Here is a 26,294-nt window from a genome sequence, read left to right as displayed (position 1 = left end):
TTCAGACTACAGTATTCATCCTGTCTCCCTTCTCATTCAGACTACAGTATCCATCCTGTCTCCCTTCTCATTCAGACTACAGTATTCATCCTGTCTCCCTTCACATTCAGACAACAATATTTATCCTGTCTCCCTTCATATTCAGACTACAGTATTCATACTGTCTCCCTGCTCATTCAGACTACAGTATTCATCCTGTCTCCCTTCACATTCAGACTACAGTATTCATCCTGTCTCCCTTCTCATTCAGACTACAATATTCATCCTGTCTCCCTTCTCATTCAGTATACAGTATCCATCCTGTCTCCCTTCACATTCAGACTACAGTATACATCCTGTCTCCCTTCACATTCAGACTACAGTATTCATCCTGTCTCCCTTCTCATTCAGACAACAGTATCCATCCTGTCTCCCTTCTCATTCAGACTACAGTATTTATCCTGTCTCCCTTCTCATTCAGACTACAGTATTCATCCTGTCTCCATTCTCATTCAGACTACAGTATCCATCCTGTCTCCCTTCTCATTCAGACTACAGTATTCATCCTGTCTCCCTTCTCATTCAGACTACAGTATTCATCCTGTCTCCCTTCTCATTCAGACTACAGTATTCATGCTGTTTCCCTTCTCATTCAGTATACAGTATCCATCCGGTCTCCCTGCTCATTCAAGCTACAGTATTCATCCTGTCTCCCTTCTCATTCAGACTACAGTAATCATCCTGTCTCCCTTCACATTCAGACTACAGTATTCATCCTGTCTCCCTTCTCATTCAGACTACAGTATCCATCCTGTCTCCCTTCTCATTCAGACTACAGTATTTATCCTGTCTCGCTTCTCATTCAGACTACAGTATTCATCCTGTCTCCCTTCTCATTCAGACTACAGTATCCATCCTGTCTCCCTTCTCATTCAGACTACAGTATTTATCCTGTCTCCCTTCTCATTCAGACTACAGTATTTATCCTGTCTCCATTCTCATTCAGACTACAGTATACATCCTGTCTCCATTCTCATTCAGACTACAGTATTCATCCTGTCTCCCTTCTCATTCAGACTACAGTATCCATCCTGTCTCCCTTCTCATTCAGACTACAGTATTTATCCTGTCTCCCTTCTCATTCAGACTACAGTATTCATCCTGTCTCCATTCTCATTCAGACTACAGTATCCATCCTGTCTCCCTTCTCATTCAGACTACAGTATTCATCCTGTCTCCCTTCTCATTCAGACTACAGTATTCATCCTGTCTCCCTTCTCATTCAGACTACAGTATTCATCCTGTCTCCCTTCACATTCAGACTACAGTATTCATCCTGTCTCCCTTCTCATTCAGACTACAGTATTCATCCTGTCTCCCTTCACATTCAGACAACAGTATCCATCCTGTCTCCCTTCTCATTCAGACTACAGTATTCATCCTGTCTCCCTTCACATTCAGACTACAGTATTCATCCTGTCTCCTTGCTCATTCAGACTACAGTATTCATCCTGTCTCCTTGCTCATTCAGACTACAGTATTCCTCCTGTCTCCCTGCTCATTCAGACTACAGAATTCATCCTGTCTCCCTTCACATTCAGACTACAGTATTCATCCTGTCTCCCTTCTCATTCAGATTACAATATTCATCCTGTCTCCCTTCTCATTCAGTATACAGTATCCATCCTGTCTCCCTTCACATTCAGACTACAGTATACATCCTGTCTCCCTTCACATTCAGACTACAGTATTCATCCTGTCTCCCTTCTCATTCAGACAACAGTATCCATCCTGTCTCCCTTCTCATTCAGACTACAGTATTTATCCTGTCTCCCTTCTCATTCAGACTACAGTATTCATCCTGTCTCCATTCTCATTCAGACTACAGTATCCATCCTGTCTCCCTTCTCATTCAGACTACAGTATTCATCCTGTCTCCCTTCACATTCAGACTACAGTATTCATCCTGTCTCCTTGCTCATTCAGACTACAGTATTCATCCTGTCTCCTTGCTCATTCAGACTACAGTATTCCTCCTGTCTCCCTGCTCATTCAGACTACAGAATTCATCCTGTCTCCCTTCACATTCAGACTACAGTATTCATCCTGTCTCCCTTCTCATTCAGATTACAATATTCATCCTGTCTCCCTTCTCATTCAGTATACAGTATCCATCCTGTCTCCCTTCACATTCAGACTACAGTATACATCCTGTCTCCCTTCACATTCAGACTACAGTATTCATCCTGTCTCCCTTCTCATTCAGACAACAGTATCCATCCTGTCTCCCTTCTCATTCAGACTACAGTATTTATCCTGTCTCCCTTCTCATTCAGACTACAGTATTCATCCTGTCTCCATTCTCATTCAGACTACAGTATCCATCCTGTCTCCCTTCTCATTCAGACTAGAGTATTTATCCTGTCTCCCTTCTCATTCAGACTACAGTAATCATCCTGTCTCCATTCTCATTCAGACTACAGTATCCATCCTGTCTCCCTTCTCATTCAGACTACAGTATTCATCCTGTCTCCCTTCTCATTCAGACTACAGTATTCATCCTGTCTCCCTTCTCATTCAGACTACAGTATTCATCCTGTCTCCCTTCTCATTCAGTATACAGTATCCATCCGGTCTCCCTGCTCATTCAAGCTACAGTATTCATCCTGTCTCCCTTCTCATTCAGACTACAGTAATCATCCTGTCTCCCTTCACATTCAGACTACAGTATTCATCCTGTCTCCCTTCTCATTCAGACTACAGTATCCATCCTGTCTCCCTTCTCATTCAGACTACAGTATTTATCCTGTCTCCCTTCTCATTCAGACTACAGTATACATCCTGTCTCCATTCTCATTCAGACTACAGTATCCATCCTGTCTCCCTTCTCATTCAGACTACAGTATTAATCCTGTCTCCCTTCTCATTCATACTACAGTATTCATCCTGTCTCCCTTCTCATTCAGACTACAGTATTCATCCTGTCTCCCTTCACATTCAGACTACAGTATTCATCCTGTCTCCCTTCTCATTCAGACTACAGTATTCATCCTGTCTCCCTTCACATTCAGACTACAGTATTCATCCTGTCTCCCTGCTCATTCAGACTACAGTATTCATCCTGTCTCCCTTCTCATTCAGACTACAGTATTCATCCTGTCTCCCTGCTCATTCAGACTACAGTATCCATCCTCTCTCCCTTCTCATTCAGACTACAGTATTCATCCTGTCTCCCTTCTCATTCAGACTACAGTATACATCCTGTCTCCCTTCTCATTCAGACAACAGTATCCATCCTGTCTCCCTTCTCATTCAGACTACAGTATTTATCCTGTCTCCCTTCTCATTCAGACTACAGTATTCATCCTGTCTCCATTCTCATTCAGACTACAGTATCCATCCTGTCTCCCTTCTCATTCAGACTAGAGTATTTATCCTGTCTCCCTTCTCATTCAGACTACAGTATCCATCCTGTCTCCATTCTCATTCAGACTACAGTATCCATCCGGTCTCCCTTCTCATTCAGATTACAGTAATCATCCTGTCTCCCTTCTCATTCAGACTACAGTATTCATCCTGTCTCCCTTATCATTCAGACTACAGTATTCATCCTGTCTCCCTTCTCATTCAGTATACAGTATCCATCCGGTCTCCCTGCTCATTCAAGCTACAGTATTCATCCTCTCTCCCTGCTCATTCAGACTACAGTATTCATCCTGTCTCCCTTCTCATTCAGACTACAGTATTCATCCTGTCTCCCTTCACATTCAGAGTACAGTATTCTTCCTGTCTCCTTGCTCATTCAGACTACAGTATTCATCCTGTCTCCCTGCTCATTCAGACTACAGTATTCATCCTGTCTCCCTTCACATTCAGACTACAGTATTCATCCTGTCTCCCTGCTCATTCAGACTACATTATTCATCCTGTCTCCCTTCTCATTCAGACTACAGTATTCATCCTGTCTCCCTTCACATTCAGAGTACAGTATTCATCCTGTCTCCTTGCTCATTCAGAATACAGTATTCATCCTGTCTCCCTTCTCATTCAGACTACAGTATTTATCCTGTCTCCCTTCTCATTCAGACTACAGTATTCATCCTGTCTCCCTTCTCATTCAGACTACAGTATCCATCCTGTCTCCCTTCTCATTCAGACTACAGTATTCATCCTGTCTCCCTTCACATTCAGACAACAATATTTATCCTGTCTCCCTTCATATTCAGACTACAGTATTCATACTGTCTCCCTGCTCATTCAGACTACAGTATTCATCCTGTCTCCCTTCACATTCAGAGTACAGTATTCATCCTGTCTCCTTGCTCATTCAGAATACAGTATTCATCCTGTCTCCCTTCTCATTCAGACTACAGTATTTATCCTGTCTCCCTTCTCATTCAGACTACAGTATTCATCCTGTCTCCCTTCTCATTCAGACTACAGTATCCATCCTGTCTCCCTTCTCATTCAGACTACAGTATTCATCCTGTCTCCCTTCACATTCAGACAACAATATTTATCCTGTCTCCCTTCATATTCAGACTACAGTATTCATACTGTCTCCCTGCTCATTCAGACTACAGTATTCATCCTGTCTCCCTTCACATTCAGACTACAGTATTCATCCTGTCTCCCTTCTCATTCAGACTACAATATTCATCCTGTCTCCCTTCTCATTCAGTATACAGTATCCATCCTGTCTCCCTTCACATTCAGACTACAGTATACATCCTGTCTCCCTTCACATTCAGACTACAGTATTCATCCTGTCTCCCTTCTCATTCAGACAACAGTATCCATCCTGTCTCCCTTCTCATTCAGACTACAGTATTTATCCTGTCTCCCTTCTCATTCAGACTACAGTATTCATCCTGTCTCCATTCTCATTCAGACTACAGTATCCATCCTGTCTCCCTTCTCATTCAGACTACAGTATTCATCCTGTCTCCCTTCTCATTCAGACTACAGTATTCATCCTGTCTCCCTTCTCATTCAGACTACAGTATTCATGCTGTTTCCCTTCTCATTCAGTATACAGTATCCATCCGGTCTCCCTGCTCATTCAAGCTACAGTATTCATCCTGTCTCCCTTCTCATTCAGACTACAGTAATCATCCTGTCTCCCATCACATTCAGACTACAGTATTCATCCTGTCTCCCTTCTCATTCAGACTACAGTATCCATCCTGTCTCCCTTCTCATTCAGACTACAGTATTTATCCTGTCTCCCTTCTCATTCAGACTACAGTATTCATCCTGTCTCCCTTCTCATTCAGACTACAGTATCCATCCTGTCTCCCTTCTCATTCAGACTACAGTATTTATCCTGTCTCCCTTCTCATTCAGACTACAGTATTCATCCTGTCTCCATTCTCATTCAGACTACAGTATCCATCCTGTCTCCATTCTCATTCAGACTACAGTATTCATCCTGTCTCCCTTCTCATTCAGACTACAGTAACCATCCGGTCTCCCTGCTCATTCAAGCTACAGTATTCATCCTGTCTCCCTTCTCATTCAGACTACAGTAATCATCCTGTCTCCCTTCACATTCAGACTACAGTATTCATCCTGTCTCCCTTCTCATTCAGACTACAGTATCCATCCTGTCTCCCTTCTCATTCAGACTACAGTATTCATCCTGTCTCCCTTCTCATTCAGACTACAGTAATCATCCTGTCTCCCTTCACATCCAGACAACAGTATCCATCCTGTCTCCCTTCTCATTCAGACTACAGTATTCATCCTGTCTCCCTTCACATTCAGACTACAGTATTCATCCTGTCTCCTTGCTCATTCAGACTACAGTATTCATCCTGTCTCCTTGCTCATTCAGACTACAGTATTCCTCCTGTCTCCCTGCTCATTCAGACTACAGAATTCATCCTGTCTCCCTTCACATTCAGACTACAGTATTCATCCTGTCTCCCTTCTCATTCAGATTACAATATTCATCCTGTCTCCCTTCTCGTTCAGTATACAGTATCCATCCTGTCTCCCTTCACATTCAGACTACAGTATACATCCTGTCTCGCTTCACATTCAGACTACAGTATTCATCCTGTCTCCCTTCTCATTCAGACAACAGTATCCATCCTGTCTCCCTTCTCATTCAGACTACAGTATTTATCCTGTCTCCCTTCTCATTCAGACTACAGTATTCATCCTGTCTCCATTCTCATTCAGACTACAGTATCCATCCTGTCTCCCTTCTCATTCAGACTAGAGTATTTATCCTGTCTCCCTTCTCATTCAGACTACAGTAATCATCCTGTCTCCATTCTCATTCAGACTACAGTATCCATCCTGTCTCCCTTCTCATTCAGACTACAGTATTCATCCTGTCTCCCTTCTCATTCAGACTACAGTATTCATCCTGTGTCCCTTCTCATTCAGACTACAGTATTCATCCTGTCTCCCTTCTCATTCAGTATACAGTATCCATCCGGTCTCCCTGCTCATTCAAGCTACAGTGTTCATCCTGTCTCCCTTCTCATTCAGACTACAGTAATCATCCTGTCTCCCTTCACATTCAGACTACAGTATTCATCCTGTCTCCCTTCTCATTCAGACTACAGTATCCATCCTGTCTCCCTTCTCATTCAGACTACAGTATTTATCTTGTCTCCCTTCTCATTCAGACTACAGTATACATCCTGTCTCCATTCTCATTTAGACTACAGTAATCATCCTGTCTCCCTTCTCATTCAGACTACAGTATTAATCCTGTCTCCCTTCTCATTCATACTACAGTATTCATCCTGTCTCCCTTCTCATTCAGACTACAGTATTCATCCTGTCTCCCTTCACATTCAGACTACAGTATTCATCCTGTCTCCCTTCTCATTCAGACTACAGTATTCATCCTGTCTCCCTTCACATTCAGACTACAGTATTCATCCTGTCTCCCTTCTCATTCAGACTACAGTATTCATCCTGTCTCCCTTCACATTCAGACTACAGTATTTATCCTGTCTCCTTGCTCATTCAGACTACAGTATTCATCCTGTCTCCCTTCTCATTCAGACTACAGTATCCATCCTGTCTCCCTTCTCATTCAGACTACAGTATTCATCCTGTCTCCCTTCTCATTCAGACTACAGTATCCATCCTGTCTCCCTTCTCATTCAGACTACAGTATTCATCCTGTCTCCCTTCACATTCAGACAACAATATTTATCCTGTCTCCCTTCATATTCAGACTACAGTATTCATACTGTCTCCCTGCTCATTCAGACTACAGTATTCATCCTGTCTCCCTTCACATTCAGACTACAGTATTCATCCTGTCTCCCTTCTCATTCAGACTACAATATTCATCCTGTCTCCCTTCTCATTCAGTATACAGTATCCATCCTGTCTCCCTTCACATTCAGACTACAGTATACATCCTGTCTCCCTTCACATTCAGACTACAGTATTCATCCTGTCTCCATTCTCATTCAGACAACAGTATCCATCCTGTCTCCCTTCTCATTCAGACTACAGTATTTATCCTGTCTCCCTTCTCATTCAGACTACAGTATTCATCCTGTCTCCATTCTCATTCAGACTACAGTATCCATCCTGTCTCCCTTCTCATTCAGACTACAGTATTCATCCTGTCTCCCTTCTCATTCAGACTACAGTATTCATCCTGTCTCCCTTCTCATTCAGACTACAGTATTCATGCTGTTTCCCTTCTCATTCAGTATACAGTATCCATCCGGTCTCCCTGCTCATTCAAGCTACAGTATTCATCCTGTCTCCCTTCTCATTCAGACTACAGTAATCATCCTGTCTCCCTTCACATTCAGACTACAGTATTCATCCTGTCTCCCTTCTCATTCAGACTACAGTATCCATCCTGTCTCCCTTCTCATTCAGACTACAGTATTTATCCTGTCTCCCTTCTCATTCAGACTACAGTATTCATCCTGTCTCCCTTCTCATTCAGACTACAGTATCCATCCTGTCTCCCTTCTCATTCAGACTACAGTATTTATCCTGTCTCCCTTCTCATTCAGACTACAGTATTCATCCTGTCTCCATTCTCATTCAGACTACAGTATCCATCCTGTCTCCATTCTCATTCAGACTACAGTATTCATCCTGTCTCCCTTCTTATTCAGACTACAGTATCCATCCGGTCTCCCTGCTCATTCAAGCTACAGTATTCATCCTGTCTCCCTTCTCATTCAGACTACAGTAATCATCCTGTCTCCCTTCACATTCAGACTACAGTATCCATCCTGTCTCCCTTCTCATTCAGACTACAGTATCCATCCTGTCTCCCTTCTCATTCAAACTACAGTATTTATCCTGTCTCCCTTCTCATTCAGACTACAGTATTCATCCTGTCTCCATTCTCATTCAGACTACAGTATCCATCCTGTCTCCCTTCTCATTCAGACTACAGTATCCATCCTGTCTCCCTTCTCATTCAGACTACAGTATTTATCCTGTCTCCCTTCTCATTCAGACTACAGTATTCATCCTGTCTCCATTCTCATTCAGACTACAGTATCCATCCTGTCTCCCTTCTCATTCAGACTACAGTATTCATCCTGTCTCCCTTCTCATTCAGACTACAGTATTCATCCTGTCTCCCTTCTCATTCAGACTACAGTATTCATCCTGTCTCCCTTCACATTCAGACTACAGTATTCATCCTGTCCCCTTCTCATTCAGACTACAGTATTCATCCTGTCTCCCTTCACATTCAGACAACAGTATCCATCCTGTCTCCCTTCTCATTCAGACTACAGTATTCATCCTGTCTGCCTTCACATTCAGACTACAGTATTCATCCTGTCTCCTTGCTCATTCAGACTACAGTATTCATCCTGTCTCCTTGCTCATTCAGACTACAGTATTCCTCCTGTCTCCCTGCTCATTCAGACTACAGTATTCATCCTGTCTCCCTTCTCATTCAGACTACAGTATTCATCCTGTCTCCCTTCTCATTCAGTATACAGTATCCATCCGGTCTCCCTGCTCATTCAAGCTACAGTATTCATCCTGTCTCCCTTCTCATTCAGACTACAGTAATCATCCTGTCTCCCTTCACATTCAGACTACAGTATTCATCCTGTCTCCCTTCTCATTCAGACTACAGTATCCATCCTGTCTCCCTTCTCATTCAGACTACAGTATTTATCCTGTCTCCCTTCTCATTCAGACTACAGTATACATCCTGTCTCCATTCTCATTCAGACTACAGTATCCATCCTGTCTCCCTTCTCATTCAGACTACAGTATTAATCCTGTCTCCCTTCTCATTCATACTACAGTATTCATCCTGTCTCCCTTCTCATTCAGACTACAGTATTCATCCTGTCTCCCTTCACATTCAGACTACAGTATTCATCCTGTCTCCCTTCTCATTCAGACTACAGTATTCATCCTGTCTCCCTTCACATTCAGACTACAGTATTCATCCTGTCTCCCTTCTCATTCAGACTACAGTATTCATCCTGTCTCCCTTCACATTCAGACTACAGTATTTATCCTGTCTCCTTGCTCATTCAGACTACAGTATTCATCCTGTCTCCCTTCACATTCAGACTACAGTATTTATCCTGTCTCCCTTCTCATTCATACTACAGTATTCATCCTGTCTCCCTTCTCATTCAGACTACAGTATTCATCCTGTCTCCCTTCACATTCAGACTACAGTATTCATCCTGTCTCCCTTCTCATTCAGACTACAGTAATCATCCTGTCTCCCTTCTCATTCAGACTACAGTATTCATCCTGTCTCCCTTCTCATTCAGTATACAGTATCCATCCGGTCTCCCTGCTCATTCAAGCTACAGTATTTATCCTGTCTCCCTTCTCATTCAGACTACAGTATTCATCCTGTCTCCATTCTCATTCAGACTACAGTATCATCCTGTCTCCCTTCTCATTCAGACTACAGTATCCATCCTGTCTCCCTTCTCATTCAGACTACAGTATTTATCCTGTCTCCCTTCTCATTCAGACTACAGTATTCATCCTGTCTCCATTCTCATTCAGACTACAGTATCCATCCTGTCTCCCTTCTCATTCAGACTACAGTATTCATCCTGTCTCCCTTCTAATTCAGACTACAGTATACATACTGTCTCCCTGCTCATTCAGACTACAGTATCCATCCTGTCTCCCTTCTCATTCAGACTACAGTATTCATCCTGTCTCCCTTCTCATTCAGACTACAGTATTCATCCTGTCTCCCTTCACATTCAGACTACAGTATTCATCCTGTCTCCCTTCTCATTCAGACTACAGTATTCATCCTGTCTCCCTTCACATTCAGACTACAGTATTCATCCTGTCTCCTTGCTCATTCAGACTACAGTATTCATCCTGTCTCCCTTCACATTCAGACTACAGTATTTATCCTGTCTCCCTTCTCATTCATACTACAGTATTCATCCTGTCTCTTTTCTCATTCAGACTACAGTATTCATCCTGTCTCCCTTCTCATTCAGACTACAGTATTCATCCTGTCTCCCTTCTTATTCAGACTACAGTATCCATCCGGTCTCCCTGCTCATTCAAGCTACAGTATTCATCCTGTCTCCCTTCTCATTCAGACTACAGTAATCATCCTGTCTCCCTTCACATTCAGACTACAGTATTCATCCTGTCTCCCTTCTCATTCAGACTACAGTATCCATCCTGTCTCCCTTCTCATTCAAACTACAGTATTTATCCTGTCTCCCTTCTCATTCAGACTACAGTATTCATCCTGTCTCCATTCTCATTCAGACTACAGTATCCATCCTGTCTCCCTTCTCATTCAGACTACAGTATCCATCCTGTCTCCCTTCTCATTCAGACTACAGTATTTATCCTGTCTCCCTTCTCATTCAGACTACAGTATTCATCCTGTCTCCATTCTCATTCAGACTACAGTATCCATCCTGTCTCCCTTCTCATTCAGACTACAGTATTCATCCTGTCTCCCTTCTCATTCAGACTACAGTATTCATCCTGTCTCCCTTCTCATTCAGACTACAGTATTCATCCTGTCTCCCTTCACATTCAGACTACAGTATTCATCCTGTCTCCCTTCTCATTCAGACTACAGTATTCATCCTGTCTCCCTTCACATTCAGACAACAGTATCCATCCTGTCTCCCTTCTCATTCAGACTACAGTATTCATCCTGTCTGCCTTCACATTCAGACTACAGTATTCATCCTGTCTCCTTGCTCATTCAGACTACAGTATTCATCCTGTCTCCTTGCTCATTCAGACTACAGTATTCCTCCTGTCTCCCTGCTCATTCAGACTACAGAATTCATCCTGTCTCCCTTCACATTCAGACTACAGTATTCATCCTGTCTCCCTTCTCATTCAGATTACAATATTCATCCTGTCTCCCTTCTCATTCAGTATACAGTATCCATCCTGTCTCCCTTCACATTCAGACTACAGTATACATCCTGTCTCGCTTCACATTCAGACTACAGTATTCATCCTGTCTCCCTTCTCATTCAGACAACAGTATCCATCCTGTCTCCCTTCTCATTCAGACTACAGTATTTATCCTGTCTCCCGTCTCATTCAGACTACAGTATTCATCCTGTCTCCATTCTCATTCAGACTACAGTATCCATCCTGTCTCCCTTCTCATTCAGACTAGAGTATTTATCCTGTCTCCCTTCTCATTCAGACTACAGTAATCATCCTGTCTCCATTCTCATTCAGACTACAGTATCCATCCTGTCTCCCTTCTCATTCAGACTACAGTATTCATCCTGTCTCCCTTCTCATTCAGACTACAGTATTCATCCTGTCTCCCTTCTCATTCAGACTACAGTATTCATCCTGTCTCCCTTCTCATTCAGTATACAGTATCCATCCGGTCTCCCTGCTCATTCAAGCTACAGTATTCATCCTGTCTCCCTTCTCATTCAGACTACAGTAATCATCCTGTCTCCCTTCACATTCAGACTACAGTATTCATCCTGTCTCCCTTCTCATTCAGACTACAGTATCCATCCTGTCTCCCTTCTCATTCAGACTACAGTAATGATCCTGTCTCCCTTCTCATTCAGACTACAGTACCCATCCTGTCTCCCTTCACATTCAGACTACAGTATTTATCCTGTCTCCCTTCTCATTCATACTACAGTATTCATCCTGTCTCTTTTCTCATTCAGACTACAGTATTCATCCTGTCTCCCTTCTCATTCAGACTACAGTATTCATCCTGTCTCCCTTCTTATTCAGACTACAGTATCCATCCGGTCTCCCTGCTCATTCAAGCTACAGTATTCATCCTGTCTCCCTTCTCATTCAGACTACAGTAATCATCCTGTCTCCCTTCACATTCAGACTACAGTATTCATCCTGTCTCCCTTCTCATTCAGACTACAGTATCCATCCTGTCTCCCTTCTCATTCAAACTACAGTATTTATCCTGTCTCCCTTCTCATTCAGACTACAGTATTCATCCTGTCTCCATTCTCATTCAGACTACAGTATCCATCCTGTCTCCCTTCTCATTCAGACTACAGTATCCATCCTGTCTCCCTTCTCATTCAGACTACAGTATTTATCCTGTCTCCCTTCTCATTCAGACTACAGTATTCATCCTGTCTCCATTCTCATTCAGACTACAGTATCCATCCTGTCTCCCTTCTCATTCAGACTACAGTATTCATCCTGTCTCCCTTCTCATTCAGACTACAGTATTCATCCTGTCTCCCTTCTCATTCAGACTACAGTATTCATCCTGTCTCCCTTCACATTCAGACTACAGTATTCATCCTGTCTCCCTTCTCATTCAGACTACAGTATTCATCCTGTCTCCCTTCACATTCAGACAACAGTATCCATCCTGTCTCCCTTCTCATTCAGACTACAGTATTCATCCTGTCTGCCTTCACATTCAGACTACAGTATTCATCCTGTCTCCTTGCTCATTCAGACTACAGTATTCATCCTGTCTCCTTGCTCATTCAGACTACAGTATTCCTCCTGTCTCCCTGCTCATTCAGACTACAGAATTCATCCTGTCTCCCTTCACATTCAGACTACAGTATTCATCCTGTCTCCCTTCTCATTCAGATTACAATATTCATCCTGTCTCCCTTCTCATTCAGTATACAGTATCCATCCTGTCTCCCTTCACATTCAGACTACAGTATACATCCTGTCTCGCTTCACATTCAGACTACAGTATTCATCCTGTCTCCCTTCTCATTCAGACAACAGTATCCATCCTGTCTCCCTTCTCATTCAGACTACAGTATTTATCCTGTCTCCCGTCTCATTCAGACTACAGTATTCATCCTGTCTCCATTCTCATTCAGACTACAGTATCCATCCTGTCTCCCTTCTCATTCAGACTAGAGTATTTATCCTGTCTCCCTTCTCATTCAGACTACAGTAATCATCCTGTCTCCATTCTCATTCAGACTACAGTATCCATCCTGTCTCCCTTCTCATTCAGACTACAGTATTCATCCTGTCTCCCTTCTCATTCAGACTACAGTATTCATCCTGTCTCCCTTCTCATTCAGACTACAGTATTCATCCTGTCTCCCTTCTCATTCAGTATACAGTATCCATCCGGTCTCCCTGCTCATTCAAGCTACAGTATTCATCCTGTCTCCCTTCTCATTCAGACTACAGTAATCATCCTGTCTCCCTTCACATTCAGACTACAGTATTCATCCTGTCTCCCTTCTCATTCAGACTACAGTATCCATCCTGTCTCCCTTCTCATTCAGACTACAGTAATGATCCTGTCTCCCTTCTCATTCAGACTACAGTACCCATCCTGTCTCCCTTCTCATTCAGACTACAGTATTCATCCTGTCTCCCTTCTCATTCAGACTACAGTATACATACTGTCTCCCTGCTCATTCAGACTACAGTATCCATCCTGTCTCCCTTCTCATTCAGACTACAGTATTCATCCTGTCTCCCTTCTCATTCAGACTACAGTATTCATCCTGTCTCCCTTCACATTCAGACTACAGTATTCATCCTGTCTCCCTTCTCATTCAGACTACAGTATTCATCCTGTCTCCCTTCACATTCAGACTACAGTATACATCCTGTCTCCTTGCTCATTCAGACTACAGTATTCATCCTGTCTCCCTTCACATTCAGACTACAGTATTTATCCTGTCTCCCTTCTCATTCATACTACAGTATTCATCCTGTCTCTTTTCTCATTCAGACTACAGTATTCATCCTGTCTCCCTTCTCATTCAGACTACAGTATTCATCCTGTCTCCCTTCTTATTCAGACTACAGTATCCATCCGGTCTCCCTGCTCATTCAAGCTACAGTATTCATCCTGTCTCCCTTCTCATTCAGACTACAGTAATCATCCTGTCTCCCTTCTCATTCAGACTACAGTATCCATCCTGTCTCCCTTCTCATTCAAACTACAGTATTTATCCTGTCTCCCTTCTCATTCAGACTACAGTATTCATCCTGTCTCCATTCTCATTCAGACTACAGTATCCATCCTGTCTCCCTTCTCATTCAGACTACAGTATCCATCCTGTCTCCCTTCTCATTCAGACTACAGTATTTATCCTGTCTCCCTTCTCATTCAGACTACAGTATTCATCCTGTCTCCATTCTCATTCAGACTACAGTATCCATCCTGTCTCCCTTCTCATTCAGACTACAGTATTCATCCTGTCTCCCTTCTCATTCAGACTACAGTATTCATCCTGTCTCCCTTCTCATTCAGACTACAGTATTCATCCTGTCTCCCTTCACATTCAGACTACAGTATTCATCCTGTCTCCCTTCTCATTCAGACTACAGTATTCATCCTGTCTCCCTTCACATTCAGACAACAGTATCCATCCTGTCTCCCTTCTCATTCAGACTACAGTATTCATCCTGTCTGCCTTCACATTCAGACTACAGTATTCATCCTGTTACCTTGCTCATTCAGACTACAGTATTCATCCTGTCTCCTTGCTCATTCAGACTACAGTATTCCTCCTGTCTCCCTGCTCATTCAGACTACAGAATTCATCCTGTCTCCCTTCACATTCAGACTACAGTATTCATCCTGTCTCCCTTCTCATTCAGATTACAATATTCATCCTGTCTCCCTTCTCATTCAGTATACAGTATCCATCCTGTCTCCCTTCACATTCAGACTACAGTATACATCCTGTCTCGCTTCACATTCAGACTACAGTATTCATCCTGTCTCCCTTCTCATTCAGACAACAGTATCCATCCTGTCTCCCTTCTCATTCAGACTACAGTATTTATCCTGTCTCCCGTCTCATTCAGACTACAGTATTCATCCTGTCTCCATTCTCATTCAGACTACAGTATCCATCCTGTCTCCCTTCTCATTCAGACTAGAGTATTTATCCTGTCTCCCTTCTCATTCAGACTACAGTAATCATCCTGTCTCCATTCTCATTCAGACTACAGTATCCATCCTGTCTCCCTTCTCATTCAGACTACAGTATTCATCCTGTCTCCCTTCTCATTCAGACTACAGTATTCATCCTGTCTCCCTTCTCATTCAGACTACAGTATTCATCCTGTCTCCCTTCTCATTCAGTATACAGTATCCATCCGGTCTCCCTGCTCATTCAAGCTACAGTATTCATCATGTCTCCCTTCTCATTCAGACTACAGTAATCATCCTGTCTCCCTTCACATTCAGACTACAGTATTCATCCTGTCTCCCTTCTCATTCAGACTACAGTATCCATCCTGTCTCCCTTCTCATTCAGACTACAGTATTTATCCTGTCTCCCTTCTCATTCAGACTACAGTATACATCCTGTCTCCATTCTCATTCAGACTACAGTATCCATCCTGTCTCCCTTCTCATTCAGACTACAGTATTAATCCTGTCTCCCTTCTCATTCATACTACAGTATTCATCCTGTCTCCCTTCTCATTCAGACTACAGTATTCATCCTGTCTCCCTTCTCATTCAGACTACAGTATCCATCCTGTCTCCCTTCTCATTCAGACTACAGTATTTATCCTGTCTCCTTTCTCATTCAGACTACAGTATTCATCCTGTTTCCATTCTCATTCAGACTACAGTATCCATCCTGTCTCCCTTCTCATTCAGACTACAGTATCCATCCTGTCTCCCTTCTCATTCAGACTACAGTATTTATCCTGTCTCCCTTCTCATTCAGACTACAGTATTCATCCTGTCTCCATTCTCATTCAGACTACAGTATCCATCCTGTCTCCCTTCTCATTCAGACTACAGTATTCATCCTGTCTCCCTTCTCATTCATACTACAGTATACATCCTGTCTCCCTTCTCATTCAGACTACAGTATTCATCCTGTCTCCCTTCTCATTCAGACTACAGTATTCATCCTGTCTCCCTTCTCATTCAGACTACAGTATTCATCCTGTCTCCCTTCACATTCAGACTACAGTATTCATCCTGTCTCCCTTCTCATTCAGACTACAGTATTCATCCTGTCTCCCTTCACATTCAGACTACAGTATTCATCCTGTCTCCCTTCTCATTCATACTACAGTATTCATCCTGTCTCCCTTCTCATTCAGACTACAGTATTCATCCTGTCTCCCTTCTCATTCAGACAACAGTATTCATCCTGTCTCCCTTCTCATTCAGACTACAGTATTCATCCTGTCTCCCTTCACATTCAGACTACAGTACCCATCCTGTCTCCCTTCTCATTCAGACTACAGTATTCATCCTGTCTCCCTTCTCATTCAGACTACAGTAATCATCCTGTCTCCCTGCTCATTCAGACTACAGTATTCATCCTGTCTCCCTTCTCATTCAGACTACAGTATTCATCCTGTCTCCCTTCTCATTCAGACTACAGTATTCATCCTGTCTCCCTGCTCATTCAGACTACAGTATTCTGCCTGTCTCCCTTCACATTCAGACTACAGTATTCATCCTGTCTCCCTGCTCATTCAGACTACAGTATTCATCCTGTCTCCCTTCTCATTCAGACTACAGTATTCATCCTGTCTCTCTGCTCATTCAGACTACAGTATCCATCCTCTCTCCCTTCTCATTCAGACTACAGTATTCATCCTGTCTCCCTTCTCATTCAGACTACAGTATTCATCCTGTCTCCCTGCTCATTCAGACTACAGTATTCATCCTGTCTCCCTTCTCATTCAGACTACAGTAGTCATCCTGTCTCCCTTCACATTCAGACTACAGTATTCATCCTGTCTCCCTTCTCATTCAGACTACAGTATTCATCCTGTCTCCCTTCACATTCAGACAACAGTATCCATCCTGTTTCCATTCTCATTCAGACTACAGTATTTATCCTGTCTCCCTTCACATTCAGACTACAGTATTCATCCTGTCTCCTTGCTCATTCAGACTACAGTATTCATCCTGTCTCCTTGCTCATTCAGACTACAGTATTCCTCCTGTCTCCCTGCTCATTCAGACTACAGTATTCATCCTGTCTCCCTTCACATTCAGACTACAGTATTCATCCTGTCTCCCTTCTCATTCAGACTACAATATTCATCCTGTCTCCCTTCTCATTCAGTATACAGTATCCATCCTGTCTCCCTTCACATTCAGACTACAGTATACATCCTGTCTCTCTTCACATTCAGACTACAGTATCCATCCTGTCTCCCTTCTCATTCAGACAACAGTATCCATCCTGTCTCCCTTCTCATTCAGACTACAGTATTTATCCTGTCTCCCTTCTCATTCAGACTACAGTATTCACCCTGTCTCCATTCTCATTCAGACTACAGTATTTATCCTGTCTCCCTTCTCATTCAGACTACAGTATTTATCCTGTCTCCCTTCTCATTCAGACTACAGTATTCATCCTGTCTCCATTCTCATTCAGACTACAGTATCCATCCTGTCTTCCTTCTCATTCAGACTACAGTATTCATCCTGTCTCCCTTCTCATTCAGACTACAGTATTCATCCTGTCTCCCTTCTCATTCAGACTACAGTATTCATCCTGTCTCCCTTCTCATTCAGTATACAGTATCCATCCGGTCTCCCTGCTCATTCAAGCTACAGTATTCATCCTGTCTCCCTTCTCATTCAGACTACAGTAACCATCCTGTCTCCCTTCACATTCAGACTACAGTATTCATCCTGTCTCCCTTCTCATTCAGACTACAGTATCCATCCTGTCTCCCTTCTCATTCAGACTACAGTATTTATCCTGTCTCCCTTCACATTCAGACTACAGTATTTATCCTGTTTCCATTCTCATTCAGACTACAGTATCAATCCTGTCTCCCTTCTCATTCAGACTACAGTATCCATCCTGTCTCCCTTATCATTCAGACTACAGTATTTATCCTGTCTCCCTTCTCATTCAGACTACAGTATTCATCCTGTCTCCATTCTCATTCAGACTACAGTATCCATCCTGTCTCCCTTCTCATTCAGACTACAGTATTCATCCTGTCTCCCTTCTCATTCATACTACAGTATACATCCTGTCTCCCTTCTCATTCAGACTACAGTATTTATCCTGTCTCCCTTCTCATTCAGACTACAGTATTCATCCTGTCTCCCTTCTCATTCAGACTACAGTATTCATCCTGTCTCCCTTCACATTCAGACTACAGTATTCATCCTGTCTCCCTTCTCATTCAGACTACAGTATTCATCCTGTCTCCCTTCACATTCAGACTACAGTATTCATCCTGTCTCCCTTCTCATTCATACTACAGTATTCATCCTGTCTCCCTTCTCATTCAGACTACAGTATTCATCCTGTCTCCCTTCTCATTCAGACAACAGTATTCATCCTGTCTCCCTTCTCATTCAGACTACAGTATTCATCCTGTCTCCCTTCACATTCAGACTACAGTAACCATCCTGTCTCCCTTCTCATTCAGACTACAGTATTCATCCTGTCTCCCTTCACATTCAGACTACAGTATTCATCCTGTCTCCCTTCTCATTCAGACTACAGTATTCTTTCTTTCTCCCTGCTCATTCAGACTACAGTATTCATCCTGTCTCCCTTCACATTCAGACTACAGTATTCGTCCTGTCTCCCTTCTCATTCAGACTACAGTATTCATCCTGTCTCCCTTCACATTCAGACTACAGTATTCATCCTGTCTCCCTTCTCATTCAGACTACAGTATTCATCCTGTCTCCCTTCTCATTCAGACTACAGTATCCATCCTGTCTCCCTGCTCATTCAGACTACAGTATTCATCCTGTCTCCCTTCTCATTCAGACTACAGTATTCATCCTGTCTCCCTTCACATTCAGACTACAGTATTCATCCTGTCTCCTTGCTCATTCAGAATACAGTATTCATCCTGTCTCCCTTCTCATTCAGACTACAGTATTCATCCTGTCTCCCTTCACATTCAGACAACAGTATTTATCCTGTCTCCCTTCATATTCAGACTGCAGTATTCATCCTGTCACCCTTCTCATTCAGACTACAGTATTCATCCTGTCTCCCTTCTCATTCAGACTACAGTATTCATCCTGTCTCCCTTCACATTCAGACAACAGTATTTATCCTGTCTCCCTTCATATTCAGACTGCAGTATTCATCCTGTCACCCTTCTCATTCAGACTACAGTATTCATCCTGTCTCCCTTCTCATTCAGACTACAGTATTCATCCTGTCTCCCTTCTCATTCAGACTACAGTATTCATCCTGTCTCCCTTCTCATTCAGACTACAGTATCCATCCTGTCTCCCTACTCATTCAGACTACAGTATTCATCCTGTCTCCCTTCACATTCAGACTACAGTATTCGTCCTGTCTCCCTTCTCATTCAGACTACAGTATACATCCTGTCTCCCTTCACATTCAGACTACAGTATTCATCCTGTCTCCCTTCTCATTCAGACTACAGTATTCATCCTGTCTCCCTTCTCATTCAGACTACAGTATTCTTTCTGTCTCCCTGCTCATTCAGACTACAGTATTCATCCTGTCTCCCTTCACATTCAGACTACAGTATTCGTCCTGTCTCCCTTCTCATTCAGACTACAGTATTCATCCTGTCTCCCTTCACATTCAGACTACAGTATTCATCCTGTCTCCCTTCTCATTCAGACTACAGTATTCATCCTGTCTCCAATCTCATTCACACTACAGTATCCATCCTGTCTCCCTGCTCATTCAGACTACAGTATTCATCCTGTCTCCCTTCTCATTCAGACTACAGTATTCATCCTGTCTCCCTTCACATTCAGACTACAGTATTCATCCTGTCTCCTTGCTCATTCAGAATACAGTATTCATCCTGTCTCCCTTCTCATTCAGACTACAGTATTCATCCTGTCTCCCTTCACATTCAGACAACAGTATTTATCCTGTCTCCCTTCATATTCAGACTGCAGTATTCATCCTGTCACCCTTCTCATTCAGACTACAGTATCATCCTGTCTCCCTTCTCTTTCAGACTACAGTATTCATCCTGTCTCCCTTCTCATTCAGACTACAGTATTCATCCTGTCTCCCTTCACATTCAGACTACAGTACCCATCCTGTCTCCCTTCTCATTCAGACTACAGTATTCATCCTGTCTCCCTTCACATTCAGACTACAGTATTCATCCTGTCTCCCTTCTCATTCAGACTACAGTATCCATCCTGTCTCCCTACTCATTCAGACTACAGTATTCGTCCTGTCTCCCTTCACATTCAGACTACAGTATTCGTCCTGTCTCCCTTCTCATTCAGACTACAGTATTCATCCTGTCTCCCTTCACATTCAGACTACAGTATTCATCCTGTCTCCCTTCTCATTCAGACTACAGTATTCATCCTGTCTCCCTTCTCATTCAGACTACAGTATTCTTTCTGTCTCCCTGCTCATTCAGACTACAGTATTCATCCTGTCTCCCTTCACATTCAGACTACAGTATTCGTCCTGTCTCCCTTCTCATTCAGACTACAGTATTCATCCTGTCTCCCTTCACATTCAGACTACAGTATTCATCCTGTCTCCCTTCTCATTCAGACTACAGTATTCATCCTGTCTCCCTTCTCATTCAGACTACAGTATCCATCCTGTCTCCCTGCTCATTCAGACTACAGTATTCATCCTGTCTCCCTTCTCATTCAGACTACAGTATTCATCCTGTCTCCCTTCACATTCAGACTACAGTATTCATCCTGTCTCCTTGCTCATTCAGAATACAGTATTCATCCTGTCTCCCTTCTCATTCAGACTACAGTATTCATCCTGTCTCCCTTCACATTCAGACAACAGTATTTATCCTGTCTCCCTTCATATTCAGACTGCAGTATTCATCCTGTCACCCTTCTCATTCAGACTACAGTATCATCCTGTCTCCCTTCTCTTTCAGACTACAGTATTCATCCTGTCTCCCTTCTCATTCAGACTACAGTATTCATCCTGTCTCCCTTCACATTCAGACTACAGTACCCATCCTGTCTCCCTTCTCATTCAGACTACAGTATTCATCCTGTCTCCCTTCACATTCAGACTACAGTATTCATCCTGTCTCACTTCTCATTCAGACTACAGTATTCTTCCTGTCTCCCTGCTCATTCAGACTACAGCATTCGTCCTGTCTCCCTTCTCATTCAGACTACAGTATTCATCCTGTCTCCCTTCACATTCAGACTACAGTATTTATCCTGTCTCCCTTCTCATTCAGACTACAGTATTCATCCTGTCTCCCTTCTCATTCAGACTACAGTATCCATCCTGTCTCCCTGCTTATTCAGACTACAGTATTCATCCTGTCTCCCTTCTCATTCAGACTACAGTATTCATCCTGTCTCCCTTCTCATTCAGACTACAGTATCCATCCTGTCTCCCTTCTCATTCAGACTACAGTATTCATCCTGTCTCCCTTCTCATTCAGACTACAATATTCATCCTGTCTCCCTTCTCATTCAGTATACAGTATCCATCCTGTCTCCCTTCACATTCAGACTACAGTATACATCCTGTCTCCCTTCACATTCAGACTACAGTATTCATCCTGTCTCCCTTCTCATTCAGACAACAGTATCCATCCTGTCTCCCTGCTCATTCAGACTACAGTATTCATCCTGTCTCCCTTCACATTCAGACTACAGTATTCGTCCTGTCTCCCTTCTCATTCAGACTACAGTATTCATCCTGTCTCCCTTCACATTCAGACTACAATATCATCCTGTCTCCCTTCTCTTTCAGACTACAGTATTCATCCTGTCTCCCTTCTCATTCAGACTACAGTATTCATCCTGTCTCCCTTCACATTCAGACTACAGTACCCATCCTGTCTCCCTTCTCATTCAGACTACAGTATTCATCCTGTCTCCCTTCACATTCAGACTACAGTATTCATCCTGTCTCACTTCTCATTCAGACTACAGTATTCTTCCTGTCTCCCTGCTCATTCAGACTACAGTATTCATCCTGTCTCCCTTCTCATTCAGACAACAGTATCCATCCTGTCTCCCTGCTCATTCAGACTACAGTATTCATCCTGTCTCCCTTCACATTCAGACTACAGTATTCGTCCTGTCTCCCTTCTCATTCAGACTACAGTATTCATCCTGTCTCCCTTCACATTCAGACTACAGTATTCATCCTGTCTCCCTTCTCATTCAGACTACAGTATTCATCCTGTCTCCCTTCTCATTCAGACTACAGTATCCATCCTGTCTCCCTGCTCATTCAGACTACAGTATTCATCCTGTCTCCCTTCTCATTCAGACTACAGTATTCATCCTGTCTCCCTTCACATTCAGACTACAGTATTCATCCTGTCTCACTTCTCATTCAGACTACAGTATTCTTCCTGTCTCCCTGCTCATTCAGACTACAGCATTCGTCCTGTCTCCCTTCTCATTCAGACTACAGTATTCATCCTGTCTCCCTTCACATTCAGACTACAGTATTTATCCTGTCTCCCTTCTCATTCAGACTACAGTATTCATCCTGTCTCCCTTCTCATTCAGACTACAGTATCCATCCTGTCTCCCTGCTTATTCAGACTACAGTATTCATCCTGTCTCCCTTCTCATTCAGACTACAGTATTCATCCTGTCTCCCTTCTCATTCAGACTACAGTATCCATCCTGTCTCCCTTCTCATTCAGACTACAGTATTCATCCTGTCTCCCTTCTCATTCAGACTACAATATTCATCCTGTCTCCCTTCTCATTCAGTATACAGTATCCATCCTGTCTCCCTTCACATTCAGACTACAGTATACATCCTGTCTCCCTTCACATTCAGACTACAGTATTCATCCTGTCTCCCTTCTCATTCAGACAACAGTATCCATCCTGTCTCCCTGCTCATTCAGACTACAGTATTCATCCTGTCTCCCTTCACATTCAGACTACAGTATTCGTCCTGTCTCCCTTCTCATTCAGACTACAGTATCCATCCTGTCTCCCTTCACATTCAGACTACAGTATTCATCCTGTCTCCCTTCTCATTCAGACTACAGTATTCATCCTGTCTCCCTTCTCATTCAGACTACAGTATCCATCCTGTCTCCCTGCTCATTCAGACTACAGTATTCATCCTGTCTCCCTTCTCATTCAGACTACAGTATTCATCCTGTCTCCCTTCACATTCAGACTACAGTATTCATCCTGTCTCCTTGCTCATTCAGAATACAGTATTCATCCTGTCTCCCTTCTCATTCAGACTACAGTATTCATCCTGTCTCCCTTCACATTCAGACAACAGTATTTATCCTGTCTCCCTTCATATTCAGACTGCAGTATTCATCCTGTCACCCTTCTCATTCAGACTACAGTATCATCCTGTCTCCCTTCTCTTTCAGACTACAGTATTCATCCTGTCTCCCTTCTCATTCAGACTACAGTATTCATCCTGTCTCCCTTCACATTCAGACTACAGTACCCATCCTGTCTCCCTTCTCATTCAGACTACAGTATTCATCCTGTCTCCCTTCACATTCAGACTACAGTATTCATCCTGTCTCCCTTCTCATTCAGACTACAGTATCCATCCTGTCTCCCTACTCATTCAGACTACAGTATTCATCCTGTCTCCCTTCACATTCAGACTACAGTATTCGTCCTGTCTCCCTTCTCATTCAGACTACAGTATTCATCCTGTCTCCCTTCACATTCAGACTACAGTATTCATCCTGTCTCCCTTCTCATTCAGACTACAGTATTCATCCTGTCTCCCTTCTCATTCAGACTACAGTATTCTTTCTGTCTCCCTGCTCATTCAGACTACAGTATTCATCCTGTCTCCCTTCACATTCAGACTACAGTATTCGTCCTGTCTCCCTTCTCATTCAGACTACAGTATTCATCCTGTCTCCCTTCACATTCAGACTACAGTATTCATCCTGTCTCCCTTCTCATTCAGACTACAGTATTCATCCTGTCTCCCTTCTCATTCAGACTACAGTATCCATCCTGTCTCCCTGCTCATTCAGACTACAGTATTCATCCTGTCTCCCTTCTCATTCAGACTACAGTATTCATCCTGTCTCCCTTCACATTCAGACTACAGTATTCATCCTGTCTCCTTGCTCATTCAGAATACAGTATTCATCCTGTCTCCCTTCTCATTCAGACTACAGTATTCATCCTGTCTCCCTTCACATTCAGACAACAGTATTTATCCTGTCTCCCTTCATATTCAGACTGCAGTATTCATCCTGTCACCCTTCTCATTCAGACTACAATATCATCCTGTCTCCCTTCTCTTTCAGACTACAGTATTCATCCTGTCTCCCTTCTCATTCAGACTACAGTATTCATCCTGTCTCCCTTCACATTCAGACTACAGTACCCATCCTGTCTCCCTTCTCATTCAGACTACAGTATTCATCCTGTCTCCCTTCACATTCAGACTACAGTATTCATCCTGTCTCACTTCTCATTCAGACTACAGTATTCTTCCTGTCTCCCTGCTCATTCAGACTACAGCATTCGTCCTGTCTCCCTTCTCATTCAGACTACAGTATTCATCCTGTCTCCCTTCACATTCAGACTACAGTATTTATCCTGTCTCCCTTCTCATTCAGACTACAGTATTCATCCTGTCTCCCTTCTCATTCAGACTACAGTATCCATCCTGTCTCCCTGCTTATTCAGACTACAGTATTCATCCTGTCTCCCTTCTCATTCAGACTACAGTATTCATCCTGTCTCCCTTCTCATTCAGACTACAGTATCCATCCTGTCTCCCTTCTCATTCAGACTACAGTATTCATCCTGTCTCCCTTCTCATTCAGACTACAATATTCATCCTGTCTCCCTTCTCATTCAGTATACAGTATCCATCCTGTCTCCCTTCACATTCAGACTACAGTATACATCCTGTCTCCCTTCACATTCAGACTACAGTATTCATCCTGTCTCCCTTCTCATTCAGACAACAGTATCCATCCTGTCTCCCTTCTCATTCAGACTACAGTATTTATCCTGTCTCCCTTCTCATTCAGACTACAGTATTCACCCTGTCTCCATTCTCATTCAGACTACAGTATTTATCCTGTCTCCCTTCTCATTCAGACTACAGTATTTATCCTGTCTCCCTTCTCATTCAGACTACAGTATTTATCCTGTCTCCATTCTCATTCAGACTACAGTATCCATCCTGTCTCCCTTCTCATTCAGACTACAGTATTCATCCTGTCTCCCTTCTCATTCAGACTACAGTATTCATCCTGTCTCCCTTCTCATTCAGACTACAGTATTCATCCTGTCTCCCTTCTCATTCAGTATACAGTATCCATCCGGTCTCCCTGCTCATTCAAGCTACAGTATTCATCCTGTCTCCCTTCTCATTCAGACTACAGTAATCATCCTGTCTCCCTTCACATTCAGACTTCAGTATTCATCCTGTCTCCCTTCTCATTCAGACTACAGTATCTATCCTGTCTCCCTTCTCATTCAGACTACAGTATTTATCCTGTCTCCCTTCTCATTCAGACTACAGTATTCATCCTGTCTCCCTTCACATTCAGACTACAGTATTCATCCTGTCTCCCTTCTCATTCATACTACAGTATTCATCCTGTCTCCCTTCTCATTCAGACTACAGTATTCATCCTGTCTCCCTTCTCATTCAGACAACAGTATTCATCCTGTCTCCCTTCTCATTCAGACTACAGTATTCATCCTGTCTCCCTTCACATTCAGACTACAGTACCCATCCTGTCTCCCTTCTCATTCAGACTACAGTATTCATCCTGTCTCCCTTCTCATTCAGACTACAGTATCCATCCTGTCTCCCTGCTCATTCAGACTACAGTATTCATCCTGTCTCCCTTCTCATTCAGACTACAGTATTCATCCTGTCTCCCTTCACATTCAGACTACAGTATTCATCCTGTCTCCTTGCTCATTCAGAATACAGTATTCATCCTTTCTCCCTTCTCATTCAGACTACAGTATT

Source organism: Salmo salar, chromosome 17 (assembly GCF_965601325.2).
Source record: "Salmo salar chromosome 17, fSalSal1, whole genome shotgun sequence".
NCBI classification, from domain to species: Eukaryota; Metazoa; Chordata; class Actinopteri; order Salmoniformes; family Salmonidae; genus Salmo; species Salmo salar.
This window is presented reverse-complemented; position numbering follows the sequence as displayed.